This window comes from Myodes glareolus, chromosome 23 (genome assembly GCF_982192425.1).
Source record: "Myodes glareolus chromosome 23, mMyoGla1.1, whole genome shotgun sequence".
NCBI lineage: Eukaryota > Metazoa > Chordata > Mammalia > Rodentia > Cricetidae > Myodes > Myodes glareolus.
The window spans coordinates 20,669,154-20,687,795 of NC_142048.1; the positions used below are offsets into that span (position 1 = coordinate 20,669,154).

Below are 18,642 nucleotides of genomic sequence, written 5' to 3' on the forward strand. Positions count from 1 at the left end.
TTCACTTAGCAGAAAAGAATTCATTCCTGGTGCTTTAAACCAGCTCAAAAATTCGTGGTTGAGGAGATTCTATGTCTCCAAGAGAAGTTTATGGCTGTTGTTTAGCTAAATTTGATAAGGTGAAAGACCGCCTTCTAAATATATATGTTTAAACATATTAAAAATGCTATTCTTGGCAGCAAAGACTCAATTATTTAAATAAGAAACCGTGAAAACAGAGACAGATAGCTGCTCAAAATGCTGTAACTGAGGGAGAGTTAAGTGCTTAGTGTTGCAGAGGACACTTCCATGAACTCTATGGTTGAGCAAATACCATGGAAAGAGTGGAAGACAGGGAGAAAGGCTGTGAAATGCTGTCTTCTTGGCAATACACATCCATTGCAAACACAAACTCCTAGCAACTGTTTTCCTGTGTGAGGGGAGCACATTACTGGACCTAAAAACAGCCAGTCATGAACAGGGAGGGAAGGGATTCACGGGCCCATCTCTCCCCACTGAGTGGCTGTGGATGGATACTGGAGAAGGGGTAAGTCGTTATGTTTTGATGTCATCCATTTGTGATCCCACTAGAATCCATTGGTATTCATGGCAGCTCACGGCTCCCTAGTTTAACTCAGTGCACCGGAAAACAGACATGAGTATGAAAGCATGGGTATGGAAAGGTGACCCATAGGGAAGACATGGGAGATATTAGTGATGGAAGGGCGATATAAATGAAGGATGGGAATAATCAGAATGCCCCGCAAACATGAATAAAAATGCTAAAGAATAGATTTTAAAAGAACTAATTGTGTTTTTAAAGGAATAGGATGACTACCAACACTGCGTGTCTTGGCACTGATAGGGGAGTTCAGCCAATCATATTCTGTTTTCGGGGTGTGCCGCCCTCAGGCAAAAGCCTGCCTATAAACCTTGCAAACGCGCTCCGCTAGCCCTCTTTTTGCCTGGCTCCTGTGTCTGGACGGATCGGTTGGATTCTGGTGTAAGCTATTGTAAGTCTTACTTCTGTTTGTTAAAGCTATATATTTTGTATCAGGATAGTCTGGGGACTTTTCTTTACCACTCGCCCTGCAGCTTCATGGCACAATGGCAACACCCTATGGGAAAGCCATGGCTGCTCTGAGCATTGTTCTCACGGGAGTATTCTGTTGGCATAGACATGTGTATCCCATGTTTTCAGGGTTGCAAAACATTGCAGGTAATTAAGAAATTTTCAAATATTTGTTCTTTGGAAAGCCAAGTTTACTTCGCACCATTTTGCCTCTTTAGAAGCTATGTTTAACCTTATACACATTTGAAGGAATATTGCCAGCTTCACATTTCTCTTCTCTTTGACTGGAGCATTGAAACTATTATTTGTTAGAGCATCATGAGCACGGCAGCTCCTGGGCTTTCCACTTGTTATGTCTCACAGCAGCAGCTGAACTCTTAAGCAGATATGTTCTAGATGCTGTGTGGTCACCGTGCTTGTATCCTCTGTGTGTGTACATTTCGAGACAACTTAGCCTTGAAACCCTATGTGGCTAAGACTGACCTTAACTCCTGATGCTAGAGCCAAGTTTGAATTACCAAAAATGGTGATTGTTGTTATTGTTTTTGTTATTAATAAATTCATTATTTTATCACTTATCTTTTCAAGTGACAAACTTTGTTGGAACTTCAGAAGTTCTCTGAACTCTTTATAGTTCATTTATATAAGAAGGACTAAAGCTGAACATTGCTTTGGTGTAGTTTAGTTCCTGTGTGCAGGAATTCCTAAGTTTAATCAACAGTATTGGCAGGAAAAAAATAGAAAAATAATGTATTTTTATAATGTAAGGTTTTCTAAACTCAAGCTCTATAAACCTACTTATAGAAATTTTGTTTCCTATCTTTCATAAATATTAGTATTCTGAAAGAAAACAACATTTAGAGAATATAAAGCAATGTATTTAATGCACAAACATTACTAATATTGAAAGACCATCTTAAATTTTATTACTTATTATAGTATGAGAAAAACTTTAAGTAACAGACATTTTAGGGTAGCCTCAGATTAAACAGTGCAAACTAATCCAATTTGTTTTATAATATGAATATCAGTTTAATTTAAAAAATAGATAAGTATGGAAAACACAGTTTAACCTCCTGGCTAGTGTTTGAAATCAATTTGTCAATGAGCCTTTGAAGGTTATTTTTTCTGAATGTTCTTTAAGGGATTTTCATTAAAAGCATAAAAGTTTTAACAGATGGAATATTTTCACTCTTGGTTTAATATACTATATTTCTTATATTTTATTACTCTGATTTATTTTTCCTTTTTAGTAGCAGCTGAAGAATTAATTAGTATATGTACTTGCTTGTGCCAAAAGAAACAATAATGCCTAGACCCTCTTCACCAAGTTTCATATCTAGAACAATGCCCAAACCAGACATTAAGCAGACAAAAGGAAAAAGAGCAACATTGCTAAGCAGCTGAAATAGTCATTGAAAGGGATTATCTTATGTCTCTGATCTTCTCTGCAATTCTGCTAGAGAAACAGCCCAAGTAGCAGCACATGCTCGACACTGTTCTCTTTACACCAATGCCAAAGGCCCTTATTTGACATCTTCAGAAAGTACCTTACAAAGACATGTAAGAGGCTTAAGCAACAAAGAACTTTAGGAAATGTGTTTCTGTAGTGGGGTGGTGGGAATGGAGCCAAATCACAGTCTTAGAAAAAAGAGAGAAGTTGAAAAAAAGATAATCCTAGACAATAGCTTTAGGAACCACAAAGTCAAAACATTACGAGATTACTCAATGAGCGGCTAAATTTACTCTAGTGTCTCTGAAAATAGTGTGGAACAAAGATATGGCCTAGAATTCAATTATGTGCTTGGTTTATCCTAAAAATTAACCATACTTAATGTTTTGATCTAACAGAGAGAAAATGCTAACACAAATGATCCATACTTTGAGAATTAACTTACTCTTTCTTCTCTTTCTATCTCTTTTTTCTTTCTTTCTTTCTTTCTTTCTTTCTTTCTTTCTTTCCTTCTTTCTCTCCTTTCTCTCTCTCTTCCTGTCTCTCTCTGTCTCCCTCTCTATCTTTCTCTGTTTCTCTCTCTCTCTCTCTCTCTCTTTCTTTCTTTCTTTCCCATTTTCCAGATACATTCCTCCTTCATTTTCATTCAGAAAAGATCAGGCTTCCCAGGAATATCAGTCAAACAGGGCATAACAAGAAACAATAAGAATGGGAGCAATCTTTCATTGCTCTTTGTTGGGGACAGTGAATGCAACATGATTTGTTGATTACAATCCCTGATTCCTTCAGTTCTTCACAATGATGAGTTACAACATGGATTTATGGATAAATCTTTGTCCTTTAAGTTGTTTTTGTTAGAGTATTTTATCAAAGCAACAGGAAATAAAACTAACAAAACACCATTTAGTATTCCACACAGATGCTTAAACCAGTACAAATACAATGTGAGCCACATATCTAACTCCAAGTTTTATGAAAAGTACATTAAATGAAGCTAATTGTTTTTAGCTGTATCTAGTGTTTAGGTGTATCTAGTTTAATTGGTGGACCTAAAACATTGCTCTATAACCTATATTAAAAATCTTGGCTAAAAAATGTTACAAATTTTAACCTTGAGCACACCTTACATTTACAATCAAAATATTTAAAACCAAGTACTACATTTCAATACACAAAATTTAGAGCTGGAAATATATGTGTGAACTCAAATTGGGCCAATTTTCTAAAACCTAATCAAGTATATGTTTCAAAATGTAAAGTAATCAAAATCAAGTAAAATTTTAAATTTAGTTTTTCAATTACAAAAACTCTGGCTACAGGTTGATTATGTGCTCTGTTGTAGACAGTACTATTCGTATTTAGCCATAATTCTAATAAAACAATAAAATATGGGTGGTATGAAGGGTAAATAGAGATAGTTCTGCCAAGCCTCAAGACATGAATTTGACTCCCAGGACCCACACGGTGGAATGAGAGGCCTGACACTTACACTTCTATACACACACCACAACCCATATACAAACACACATAAGAACACATACAAAACACATTTTACAATGTAATAAAACTTGGGTAGCAATTTGAATAATATAATTATATACCATCTATAAATAAGCTATTTTATACTTAGGACTCAGTGGGTGATAAATAAGTATAGTCACGTAAAGTAATTTATCTCCTTCCTTTCTTCCTTCTTTTCCTCCCTCCTTCCCTCCCTCCCTCCCTCCTTCCTTACTTCCTTTCTTTCCTTTCTTCTTTATATCTATTTATATATTTATTTTTAATTTCTACTTGATTACTTGTGGCATATATAAAGATGATTTAATTTCAGTATTAACTTTTAAAAATTCTTCTTTCATACAATATATCCTAACTGCTGGTCCCATCCTTTCACTCCTTCTGCCCACCCCACCCATCTCCCTTGTCTCCCAGATTCACTCCTCCTCCGTTTTCCTTCAGAAAAGAATAGGTTTCCCAGTGATATAAACCTAACATGGTGCAATAAGACACAGTAACACTAGGCACAAACACTCATATCAGGGCTGGACAAGTCAACCTAGTAGGAGAAAAAGGGTCCCAAGATCAGGCAAAAGAGTCAGAGACACCCCCCACCCACTGTAAGGGCTCACGCAAACACCCCAAGCTAAACAACCCCAGAATTTGTGCAGTGAACCTAGAGCAGAGTCATTCAGACCCCAAGCTTGCTGCTTCAATTTCTGTGAGCCCTTATGAGCCCTGCTTAGTTTAGTTTGTGGGCTGTGTTCTTCTGGTGTCTTCTATCCTTCTGATTTTTACAATCTTTCTCCACCTCTTTTGCAGGATTCCCCAAGCTCAACCTAATGTTTGATTGTGGGTCTCCATTTGTGCTCCCATCAGCTGCTGAAGGAAGCCTCTCCAATGTTGATTGGGCTAGGCCCCCATCTGCAAATATAGCAGCATATTATTGGGAATCATTTCATTGACAATTTTTTTTCTTTTTTGTCCAGTCATATTTTATTTTACCCTAGGTCTCTAAGCCATCCAAGTTAATTGCATGTGAAATAAATTTACCTATTGCTCCACGAGAAAAATTGAATAAAATGTTAATATATGGTATAAATATTAGGAAAAGCAAAGATGATATGCTGAACAATTCTTTAGAAGATTTGAAGCCTCCTCATATTTCTTTGTTAAAAAAAGCAAGAAAAATGAATTTTAAGTATAAATAAGATACTATAAGATTAATTATTAGTTCTCTAAAAGGGTAAAACAGTATCTTCTTCCTTTAGAATACCACTGGAGATCATTAAAATATCAATGTTTGAAATTATGTGTGGTGAATTTCATAACTTTTTTTCCAGGTTTTTATGTGCGAAATAAGTTTATACACATATGGCATTAAACTTTCAAGATGAAGATATTGTTTTAAACTTTAAATTATATTTCACAGTAGCTTATTCACAAACCTGGTCTTGTAACGTTACCTTGCTATTCTCAGCATTAGTGTAGAATTAAGCTCATATTGTAGAAATTCTTCTATGACAAAAGTTTTATCTTTTTCCTCACTTCCAAATGCTGAAATAGTTTATAAATAATTCTCTAAAATGCTGCATGACATTTGCAGTATCAAGTTTCCATCACTCTGGAACTAAAAGAATTTTTTTTCAAGTTTTTAAACTCACCTTAAGTATGCATAGATTTCTGGATGAATTCATACTGTATGAAATTCAAAACAAATATTCTCCAAGAATGCCTATTTTTAAGTTGTGTCCCATTGCCTTAGGCCTGCAGGACCTGAACTGTATCGGGGAAATCAGGCACAAGGCAAATAAAAGTCTTACCTTGGGCAGCTTTGAATAATGGAACCTGAGCCAAAATCCAGGCTGAGAAGCCAGGATTTTCTCCACAATTCCTCAGAGCCAACTTGAGAAGTATTTTTAGTGTTTCTACTCACTTCATGTTATTTCGAGCCAACAAATATGATTTAAGCATGGCAATGAAATAATGTACTATACACAGAGAGAAAAGAGGGCTTGCAGAGAGACTTTTGGAGAAAAAAAAAACAGTCTCTTAACTTGCCCTCACTGCCTGAGTTTTGTTCCAGGAAACATCTATTTGCTTTGCTTTCCCTAAGAATGCTCACCATGTCCTAACAGCATTACCCTTTCTATATTATGTATTTGTTCTGAAGGTTGCTGGGCAGCAAGCTATCGATGGTTTTATAAGCCTCTGTTCATAAGAACAGAGTACCTGCTCAAGGCCCAGGCTTCTTTGTCTCATCGAGCTCACTTTTGACTGTTAGCTGTCTTTCATGGGGTTGTCATGCTCTGTGGTGAAGAAAACTTTAAACTGGCCCCCACATTGCATTTTGCAGAAAGCATTTTCGATGCTATAACTCACATTATCATCTCATTCAGGCTTGAGGTGGCTCCTACTCCATCTCTGTCCTTCCTGTCTGGGCCACATTACTAGTGTGAGCCAAAGGGGGCAGCTGATTGTTCAGAGTGGCTGTTTGTGATGTGTGTAGGTGATCTTGGGTGTGATGGCGGGCGTGTCCACAGTAGTGTGCAAGTGGACATGGTTTTGTGCGTCAATGTAAGAGTCTATGTGATAGCTGGTTCAAATGTTGATCAGCTTGAATTTTTGAGTATTGATACGTATGATCTACCGATCATACGTGAGCCCTTTTTACGCTTTTGTTTGGAATGATAAAAATTGTGGGATGCAAACCCTCTGAGCAGAAGAACATTTGGATTCTAACTCAACTAGTCTCCTAAGTTAAAGCAAATAGACTTCACAGTGTTGTTTTTCTTGCTGCATTCTGGAGATTCTGATCATATTCAGATTCGGAGTCTCTTCACTTTGATGTACTACATATCCTGGAACATATAAGTTTGTCTCTTCTCCAAATGTGAACAACTCTCAGATCTTTCTGTCTAGTGGGTTTAACTTATTTTTCCCCAGTGTGCAACATTTAAGATTATTTTATTATTTTATGGGTGTGGGTGTTTTGCTTGCATGTGTGTCTGTGCACCACATGTATACATGGTGCTTCTAGAACCCAGAAGAATCCAGAAGAGGCAATCAGATCCTCTGGAAGTGCAGTTCCATACCATTATGAGCTGCCATGTGAGTGGTGGAAATTGAACCCAGGTCCTCTAGTAGAGCAGTCAGCGCTCTTAACCACTTAGCCATCTCTCCAGACCACTATGAAACATGCAGTCAACATTATACATAGAAAAAGTTAAAGCTTATTTCTATTAGAATTGATTATTAGTACATTAAAACAGAATGTTAACTGACTGATGGATTCCAGGAGAGAGAGAATCATTACTTTAAGGTGTCTATCCATTCATGACCTCACTATGTTCCAATAGATTGTTTCAATTCAGTGTTCACAGAGATGGTAATGGTTAAAATAAATGGGACACAAGATAAAACTGAAAGTCATGAATCTTAAAAGGGACTAGTAGGAATGGGGAAGGGTGGGGAGGATAATTCAGTCAAAACACATCCTACACATGTGTAGAATTGTCAATGAGCAAAACCAAATCAGTGCTTAAAAATGAAATCTTACAAATTTACTGAAGTTGTTTATATCTTGAACTTGTATATATCTTGCTTATACAAACTTGTAAATATCTTCACCAGTGACTGCACAGCAGGATCACAGAGCATTTGCTAGCTTTCATAACCATTGTGACAAATACCTCAGAAAACAATTAAGAAGGAAGAGGATTATTTGGATGTTAAACTATAGCCCACTGGCTCCCATGTTTTGACAAAACATTCTAGTACTGAAGGTAGAGGTGACTTGCCTCATGGTGGCCAGGAGCAAGGGGAAGGAAAATCACTGTTTGTATGGCCTTTGTGTCCCTTTTCCTTTAATCCCTCCAGGTCTCCAGCCTGCTGGATCCAGCCAGACACTTCCAGGCTATTTCTTACCCCCTTAATTAATTCTATCTGGGCACATCCCCATCGACACAAGCCATGAGTTTTACTAATCTCCTATGTGCTTTTTCCATTCATCCAAGTGGAAATAAAGATTAACTCTCACAGTTCAGCCTACCAGTCAGTCACGTGAGTGGGTGGAAGACAGAGCCACAGTGTCATCAGTGTGAAAATTAGGAGTGGGGAGAAAAACTGCCCACGACTATGAGGAAAGTCCCAGACCGTTCTTAAGCTCTCCAAGTGTGGTTACTTTCAACAGCCCTTCCAACTTCATTTTCTCCCTAAGCAAAGAGTATAGCAGATGCTGGGGTGAATGGTCCAAGAAAAACAAAGGAGAGGAGAATTTCCTAGTGAGATGGGAAATCCTGTGAAATGATTCGAATCGGAAGAATGAGGAGATTTAAGGAAACTAAAAGACCAAATGAGGAAAGGGTAGGGAACCCGAAGAAGACAGAAGTTAAAGTTGCTTAGTTAACGGCTGAGATACTGTGAGGAAAGGAAATCTTTATGAGATTATGGTGGATGAAGACATGTGTGTGCCTGTGTGCGGTGTGTGTTTGTGTATGTGCATGTGCATGGGGGGTCTGTGTGCTGTGTGTGTTTGTATGTGAGCATGTGGGGGGAGGTGTTATTGTGTGCAGTGTGTGCTTCTGTGCATACATGGGTGTGTGTGGTTTGTGCGCATGTATGTGTCGTGCTGGGGGGGGATGTGTTTCTGTGTGTGCTTGTGAGGTATATGTGTATGTGCACGTGTGTGGGGTGAAATATATCTGTGTTGTATTTGTGACTGTGTGTTGGACTGGAGTAGTGGGGGGAGGTGTTGTGTGTGTGTAGTGGGGTGGGGTGTGAGTGTATGTGGTGGTCTTTTGTGTGTGAGAATGGGCTGTGTGTATATGCGCCTTTGCAGTGTGTGGGTTGAGTGAGGTATGAGGGGGTTCTGGGACATGTGTGAATGTGTGAGGGTGTGTGTGGTGTGCTGTGTGTGTGTGTGTGTATGTGTGTGTATATGTGCTGGAGACAGAGAAAGATGGAGGAAAGGAATGTGGGAAAGGAGAAAGGGAAAGAGAGGGGTATGGGGTGGAGAGAGAGAATTGTTTTAGCTCTCATTTTCTCATTGTTGTAGTGTTATCAGCTTGTATGAGGCAAGGGCCAGGATGCTGGTAAAATTTTAATGTATATTTCTGTGCGCCCAGAAGGAACTTGAAAATGCTTTTTTTTTTAATCTCACACAGCAAGGTTAAATGTTAGCAAGAAAATCTGTTACGAGATATTTCCCTATAGTTTCATTTAAAACATTTTAATAAACTTGCTTTTTCTGTCATCTTGGAATTTATAAGAGAATATAATTTGTATTTCAAGGAAGAGCTCTACCTTGAAATAAGATTGCCCCTAGGGGACTACATCATTAATCTGTGTCAGAGATTGAGGTGTTAAGTAACATTTGAAACATGATGTTTAGACTGTAGATTTATGCAACAATTTATTTTGATTTGAGGAAAAACTTGCTCAGCACAACATCTGGAATTTAAACTGGAAATTTTCGTTTAATTGGGGATTAACTTAAGGCTCTCATTCTTCAGTTTTGTTCTTCCTTCCAACATATCACATGTTTGAAATATGGCACAGGAAATTAGTCTTGTTTCTCAACCATACAAATGAAAGAATAGTCATGATAGAAATAACTTGGCAATGGAAATTTAATGCAATGGAAACTAAAGTTACAGAATTAAAAATTAAAATCTGACAGGCTGATTGTATTATTTATATTATATATATTTCTTATATCATATATAATTTATCATATACTATATATTAGAAAACAACTGAGAAGAGCTGGACCAGGGCTGAACGACAAAGTCTAAGGACATTCTCCCAAACATGCAGAGTAATATAAACTTAAGTATTTGGAATATGTTTTAGCAGAAGGACTATCAAACAGAAGTTAAGAGCAGGAAGCTCAACAAACTAAGGAACACATTTCTGAACTCTCGCTTGATAATAAAGGCAATATTCCAGAGAAACAGCTTTAAAAAAATATTTAGTGAACTCAATGCCCATGTAAGAAAATAGAAAATCTTACCCTTTTGTTACAAAAGCAATTATGAAAGAGAAAGATTAAACCATCAGACTCTGGAAGACATAGGACATTATACTTAATAGCACAGAGAATGATTATTTAGGATATCAAAAACACTCCCCATAAAGGAAACAGTTAAGACATCTTTTATTAAATGTACTGTTGCAATAAAATAGTGAAATAGAAGGCAAGAACAGAAACAGTATCTGTCTGTGATATATAAAAAAGTTGTTAGCTCAGTGTGGTGATGATCACTTTTAAGACAAGCACTGGAGAGACAAAGGCAGGAGCATCCCTATTAGTTCCAGAACAGCCTGGTCTACATAGTGAGTACCAAGACAGCCAAATCTATACAGAGAGATCCTGTCTCCAAAACAAAAAAGAAAAACACAAAAAAGAAAGAAAAAAAAAAGAAGTCTTTACAAACGTCAGGAAAAGTTGCCAGTATGAAAAATAGGTGCTCAGAGTATCCAAGCAGCTATAAACATAAAATAGTGCTTGCTAGCAATGAAGGAAGTGTGAAGTAAAAGAGAGGAAGAGTCTCAGCTTGTAGAAACTAATGACTGAAATGTTATGTAATGTTTTAAACCTTAGAGCTTTCTTTTTTTTGGTTTGAAAATTTTGTACATATATAGACTTTATTTTGTCATATCTACATTTCTCCTAAATCTTTAAGGACTTCCAAATGCCAATGTTTCCAGAGTGATGCTATTGCAAAGTAGTGAAACACTTTAGAAATTGGGCCTAATGGGTTCTTTTAAGTAATTCTGGAGGGTACCTTTGAGATGGTAGAATCTTAATTCTTTTTGGCTCCTCCCTTTTGATTACTAGTAGGGTGGTGAATGATTTACTCCATCCCTAATAAAATCATAAAACATTGGTTTGATATAGTTCCCAAAACTGCATGGCCAGTGTGGGCATGAACTGGACCCCCAATATTATGAGCTCATTAATTTTGATGAGTTGTATCTTAGGTATTGGTGTAAGAGACTAAGAGAAGCTCTGTCTGTTGATTTCCATGGAACTTATTTGAAAAAAAAATACTTTGCCAAAGCACTAATCGAGGCTGGATAGATACTTTATTGAAAACAGTCCAAAAGCTGAAGAAGGAACTGTCCAGCAAAATTTACCTCCATTCTTGCTTTAGTTTTTTAATCTTTCTTTCTTTTTTCTTTCTTTCTTTCTTCTTTCTTTCTTTCTTTCTTTCTTTCTTTCTTTCTTCCTTTCTTCTTCCCTCCCTCCCTCCCTTCTTTCTTTCTTTCTTTCTTTCTTTCTTTCTTTCTTTCTTTCTTTCTTTCTTTCTTTCTTTCCATCTCTCTCCTTCCCCCCACTCTCATTTTGAGATTACTTCAACAATATACAAAGAGCTACAGGTTAATAAGAAACGCTGAGAATGGAGATATTGTCTTCCCCCTAGAGAAAACACAACAGATGGTTATTCAGTGCCAAATGGTCAGCCCTGAAAACATCCACTCTTGTTGTTTTTAAACTTTGTTGTGAGGAATGATGTTGGCACTTCATGTATTCAAATGCTTTCCCCGATTCTGAAACATATATATATATATATATATATATATATATATATTTCTCTCTCTGAGAGAGAGAGAGAGAGAAAGAAAGAGAGAGAGAGAGAGAGAGAGAGAGAGAGAGAGAGAGAGAGAGGAGAGAGAGAGAGAACATTCTCCAGTTACAATTATCTGTTACTTCTTGGGATTATCGCAAGTCTCTAAAGATGAAAGTACTCATAGTTCTGGCTACTGCATTTTATCTTTAGCTTTTGTCTGGCCTGAAGCCAACACAAGTTCTCCAATTACTATCTTTAATAATGATGCTAGAGCATTGTGGTTGCTGCCAAAAAAATGTAAACAAGTAAAATCTTTTTGTTTGGGGTGATAAGGCAATAATATATTGTTGTTTTTCCTGCTACATTCTAGCATGTGAGCTGAAACAGTTGGCTTTCTCAGTTGTTTGACTTCATTAATTAAAGGATAAAATGATAGATATATTCTCACAAAGCTTTTGGTTAACTAAGGACCATAATAAAGAGAAAGTCAGTATACATCTGACTCACGGTTTTTCCGTCTAAGCTTTTACCATTTTGTTATGTTGGATTGTCTTAAAATAAGCTCAAATGCTGGGGGAATGGAATGTCTCTAATAATGACTTCTAGAAAACTTTAACCCTTAGGGTCACATGATATATGATTTCATATCCAAGGGATGTACATGATGAAAGATGCATAATGAAAACAAATTATTTTATTTAGTTCAATTCCTTGGAGTAAAAACCTTTTGGATTCTGTTTCTAAAAGAAAAAAAAATTGATTCGATATATGAAAGGGCTTAATTTCACTGTAATTATCGCAAGTTCTTCTTTTGGGTAAAAGGACCCTTCATCTGATTAATAATAATGGAGTAGGAGCCAGCTTGTCCCTCAGTTAATCTTCTACATATAAAACAGATCAAAACATCTTCCCCGTGAACTTTGAGTTACATGCTCAGAAAATAAAGTTAAATTGTTCAATGAAAATTACTTTTCAGGTAACAAAAGAGTTCAGCTCGGTTACTGGTCTTTAAAATCCTGTTTTTTTCTGAGGTGTTACTTCAGCTACATTGCAACTGAATTTTCCTGTCTAAATTAACTCTTACTTTTCCAAAGAAAATATATCACTGCTACAGTATATGCTTTGTATTTGTCTCATTTTTAAAGTATATTTTCATTTTAAAGATCTGCATTATAAAATACATACCATTTCACAGAAGGGCCCTTAAAGTTATTTGATTTTATATGACCACCGACCCCATTCACAAGTGAAATTGCGTTAACAATCTATATGCACAGGATGACTTTCATGTAGGATAAACTCCAGTGTAAGCCCCATAGATTCTTCTCCCACCCAGTACTTGAGGTGTCTGCGAGTATCCTCATTCTCCTCAGATCTGCAGAACAGTCACATTTAGATGTTGCAGAGAAAATACTTGTCAGCATTGCTGTGAGTTCTGGGCAGCAGAAACACAAATTAGATTACATAGCTCTTTACCAACTCCTGAAGCATGTTGTTGTTCCATTTTAGTTTAACTCATTTAAAGGAAGAGTTCTGACTTACAGCATTCAACGTGAAACAGACTTGTTTGTCCACTTTAATCTCAATTATAAATTCATGACAGATAATAAATTTGTAAGAACACTAGGCTTGACATTCGCAGTGCATTTGAGATCCTTTGACCACACAAGCCTCATTTCTCTTATCTTCTTAGTCATTCAAATAAAGTTTCTTTGGGGTACACTGAAATATTTTACATTTATTTTTTAATTATTTAATACTAATTTAATATATTTAATCTTTCAATATTTTACAGATTGGTTGACAAAGAAACTGATTAGTAGGATTTATTTAACCTAAATTCCTTTGACTATGAGTCTGAATTATGAATTAAAGATCTAACTATCATTAATAATAAAGAAAATATTGACAATATAAGTATCAACATAAAATTGTGAACTTTCAGTATGTTATTCCTGAAATATCAAACAAATAATTTCACTCATTGGTGAAACTATGAAATTAGAGCCAAGATTTTCTCTCAATATGACCCAAGGAAAAAGCACAATATTACAGTTATTGGTTTTAAAATTATTTTAAAAAGTAATACTGAACTTCCAGGTTTCTCTTACTGTTTCCTGTGATGTAACTTCTGAAATAGGTTGAAATGAAAGATTATCTAAAATTATCCCTAACTATCTTGATTTATAAAGAAATAGCTATGTATTTTTATAGTTAAAACCTGTTGGTATTTAATTATTTTAACTATGCCATTTATTTTACTTGTACTTGAACATTTACTATTTCCATTCAGGCTCTACTTCTAAAAATTGCAGTTCTAAGTGATTTCCTTCAGAAATATGGTGACCTTGTCTATAATATCCAAAATCCAATAGTAATACTGAGATATAATACCTACTGCCAATGAGCCCTTTGCTGGTATATTATTTCATAAAGTTTTAATTTCCCTATATTAGGTTCTTTTAACCACTCACATAGGACTCTGTGCTTCGGGGTGAAAGAATATTACTGAATATGTCTAATCCATAGCCATAAGGCCCATAATTAATTAAAGAGCCAAATGCTTTGGGGGAGGTATATAAATTATTTATGACATATGTGCCAACTAATCAAAATTAGATATGAAAGCTGATTACAAGGCAGTTTTTAGCTGTGTGTCTCTTTCCAAGCATGATGGGCATCTTTTGCTCTCTCCATGGACTTTTGTGTATTGTATATTATGTGCATCAATATGCAAGCGTTATATGCAATGTGCTGTTATAATATGATTTATATTTACAGTCAAAGTAAAGTTATCCTGTATACACATGCGCAATTCTTGAATTATATGCGTTAGCTCCACTCACCCTTCTGTGATATTAACAAGCATTTCTCTCCCAATCTTTCTCATTAGTGACTCATGTTCCTTCACCTCTAAATGTCTGTTTTTCCCTTGGAACAGTCTCAGTTCTGGTGGTAGGTCAGAGCAAGAATGGGGGCACAGTGATGAGTAATGCCATTACCATCAAACCCGTTACTTCTTCTTGTAAGGGGCCGCCAGGATGTTGCTGTGGTGAAATGGTGCCAGCGGTCCTACAGTTTGGAGGTAAACAGATCCTTTTGATGTTGCCAGGCGGGCCAGAGCGCCCTGGGCTTGTATTTTGCATAACTGAGCCTTGGTTCCCTAGCCTATCCCGAAAACCCCGGGCTCCAGCGGAATGGTATTAACCAATCAGTATCTGAGCCTCTCCACCCTGGAAAAGCAGCTGCCGCTCGGCCTCTCTCTCTCTCTCTCTCTCTCTCTCTCTCTCTCTCTCTCTCTCTCTCTCTCTCTCTCTCTCTCTCGTCCCCATTCCCCCTTCAACCGAGTGCTCCAATAAAGTTGTGATTTGGGAAGGATTCTCGATTTCGTGGTCGTCCCTGCTTGCTGGTCAAGGAGTACGTCTCACATCTTCTGATATTTGTACTGTAGTCTTTGGTCTCTCAATACACTTTGTTCTATAGTCCATTTGAGAGAGTGTGTGTTCGTGAACTTGCTTTCTATCATGTATCTTTTTGCCAACTCTTTAAATGCCTCCACTTGTAAAAGGAGAGGAAAAAAAGAAAAAAGGAAAGGCTTGTGACAACCTACCAAACCCAGCAACACTTAAAACGGGGAAAATTATAAAGTTAAGTAAAAGGGAGAATTTAGGTAGGTAATAAACATGAAGTTGAAGATAATTTGATTAAAATCAGTACCGCCTCTTTATGAGAAGTGACTCTGAGTTGGCTTCAAGTTTTCCAACAATCACAGGACTGAAGACACCTACATTTCAAGTTTAGAACTTCTACCACGTAGCAGATAAGACTGAAGAATAAAGATAAAAATTGAAGAATAGAGAGACTGGAGAAAGAAAAATGGAGGATATTTTTCTATTAATAGTTTGCTTTAACATTATTATAAGTGCACTGGTGTCAAGGTGTCAGATCCCAGGGAATTGGAGGTACAAACAGTTTTGAACTGCCTTGTGGGTGCTGGAAATTGAACCTGGGTCCTTTGGAAGAACAGTCAGTGCTCTTAAACATTAATCCATCTCTCAGGCTCTGAGAATTTTTTTGGTACTTTACCTTCCTTGTGTACCTCTTAAACACTCCCTAAGAGCAGAGAGGGTGCTAGTGAAAGGCATTTTAGTTCCTATACTCACTGTATGCCCATCTTTGTGCTTAACCTAAACTCTATCAATGAATTACTAAAGTCAAATCACAGTCAGATCTTATTCTAAGAATTTGGGGAATATATTAACATTTGTCTTCTCGGGCATCAGTTCTTTCCTCAGTCTTGTGCTCGGTCCTTCCATTCTGATTTCTGCTACTACTGAGGATGTCACTGATTATGTTAGTCTTTCCTTCTTTCAAGCCAATATAAGATTCCAGTACTTCAACCCAGACAGACATTCAGCTGGCAATGACTAGAACGGGAAAGTTTCATAACAGCAGTGAAATGAACGGTGACAGATCTACTGTCATGCTGAAACTACATCATTCTCTTGGTTGACTTCGCTGTAGTTTGGATGAGGTTTTCATGTGTCCCCTAAGGCTTCCTGGTTGAACTATTAAAACAATGGGAAATGATGTTATTCAGAGCTAGCATATTCTAGATATGATTAGTACTAATGACACTGAGTTGGGGCATTATGATGAATGCTTGTTTCTTTAAAAAAGAAAGCAAAGATGACCAGAAGATAGACAAATAAGTATACAGGTCTTTTGGCTTGCCACATGATTGTCTATGTCATCTAGAGACTCTAGTAGAAAGAATAGATGACAATAGATGAGGTCTATCAGCCTTGGATCTCTGAGATAGAACTTTTTATTACAATGCAGAGTCAATATGGACAACAGATTATATACCTACATAGGGAAAATGATGGCATCTTTTTTGACTGAAGTTACAGTGATTTTTTTTAGCATTCAAATAGTTTACTTATTAATTAAGTAAGTTTCTTAGTTGCATTGACTTGTTTTATGTCAGCTTAACAGCAAATTAGAGTCATCAGAGAGGAATAAGCCACCATTATGTAAATATTTCCAAACAGCAGTACTGTAGGAAAGCTTTTAGGGCATTTTTTAAAACTAATGATTAGGGAAGGTCCCAGTCTCTGAGCAGGTGGTCCTGAGCGCTCTAAGAACGCAGGCTGAGCAAGTCATGGGGAGCAAGCCAATAAACAGCAGCCTCTGCATCAACTTCTGCCTTCAGGTTCCTGCCCTGCTTGGGTTCTTGTCCTGACTTTCTCTGATGATGAACTGTAATGTGGGAGCTTACTTTGGATAAACCCTTTCCTTCCCAAATAGCTTTGGACATGGCATCTCATCACAGCAATAGTAACCTTAACTAAGACATTAGCATACATCAATTTTACCTAATAATGGGATTCATTATATTTGCTTACACACACACACACACACACACACACATACACATACACACACATATTGATATTGATATTTACATTTTCTCGTCCCCCTCCTTTTTCTGCTCATCCTTGTCCACGTCACAATTATTTTTACCTATATGGTCATGTGTTTGTGTATGTGTTTATCTTAACATTTCACAATATAGGTATCCCAAGCAGCATCAATACCATGATGAGTAGGCAAACACCTTCTCATGGATAGTTTAATGATAGTTCAGTTTGACTCATTACCTGCACATCTTCTAGCAAGAAAAAAGAACAAGTATGTAAATTTTAGGAAAGTATGGACTAAATTGAAATATAATATAATCATTCTTTGGGGGAAGAGGAATGTTTTTGAGTCAGACTCTTGCTGTTTGCCCCAGGTTGGTTGGATCTATCTCTGTGTTCTATGTGTTGGGGTTGTAGTCATACCTCGAACTTGCCAGTTCACTTCCAGTGTACCACTTCCAAGAGGATTAACTGTGACCAAAGCATAGACTTTTCAGTTCTGTTTTAACAAGGAGAAACTTGTAAGGGGAAGAAAAGAAGTACTTACTGTGGGAAGGTTGCTGTGATGTCATAGTGATTTGGAACCTGGGGGCGTGCACAAATACTAGGAAGCACAGGGATAACAACTCAGTTATAGTGTGATTAAGAGAAAATACTAGCTACCAACAGCCTCATGTTCAAATCATTCCAAAGCATTAGTATTCAGCTTAATATATAAATGATTGCAATGAAGAAGAAACAGTACAATAAGCAGAATCATTTAATGGGATTGATTTTTGATATTATTTTTTTTCGTTTGGTTCTTAACTGCTCTCTTCATTTTTCTTTCCCTCTCTTCTCAGTGTGTTTGGTTAAACTCCTGGTCTTCTTACAACTTTGATAGGAATAACCCTACTCCTGCCATGTGATTGATGTTAGGAAAAGAAACACAAGACAAAACATAATCTCTCTAGGAAATTCCTGAACTCTGACCTTTAAGGTCATAGAGATCAGCAGTTTTGGAAAGTGACCTCGGCTGTTCTTGTTTCCAAACAAATTTTCAGATGTTATTTGTGTCTTGGCTCTAAAAACCATATTGCTAACCCATAGAGCTGAACCCTTTTATTTATTTATTTTATCGCCCTTTATTTCTTTGGTGAAGGAAAACCCACATGGAAGGGAGTGTATACATTATGAGAGAATGACACAAAGATGCTGTGAGAGTTTTCCTTACAATTTGCACACTAACTGTATGGAAATACAATGTTTAATATTGTCTTCAGTTAGCTATTCTGGAAATGAAAATTGCAGAAAAATTCTTTAGGGCTTGCAGTTGAGAGAGTGTGTTAGGTTATCTTAAAATTTGTAGAGCAATTTCTGTGTAATCAATAATTCATATAGAGACACTGTTAGAAGATATATTACAAACTATTTAAATTCATACGAGAGAGGCAATTTAAGAATTTTACATTTGTCTCTCTGAAGTTTAGTGATTTAATCAAAATCAGAATCAAATGATTTCTTTGTCTTTTGCAGATTGTAGGAAAATCTATAGCGAATTCTACATGCAGGTTAATAAAAACATTTTATTGCCATCTGTAGTGCAGAACAAATTTATACCAAGAAGCAGGCAGCTTTCTATACCTTTTTTCTCCTAAAGGCCCA

General features: G+C 36.7%; 1 long non-coding RNA gene across 1 annotated transcript; it reads right to left on the reverse strand.

Annotated features, from left to right (window-relative positions):
- Positions 1 to 11,321: 11,321 nt before the first annotated feature.
- LOC125413980 (uncharacterized) lies at positions 11,322 to 17,534 on the reverse strand. The gene is made up of 3 exons (XR_007236104.3): positions 17,422 to 17,534; positions 12,761 to 13,010; positions 11,322 to 11,424 (listed from the first exon to the last, which is right to left on the reverse strand). It is a non-coding gene; the product is annotated as an uncharacterized LOC125413980 (long non-coding RNA).
- Between the last annotated feature and the right edge of the window lie 1,108 nt (positions 17,535 to 18,642).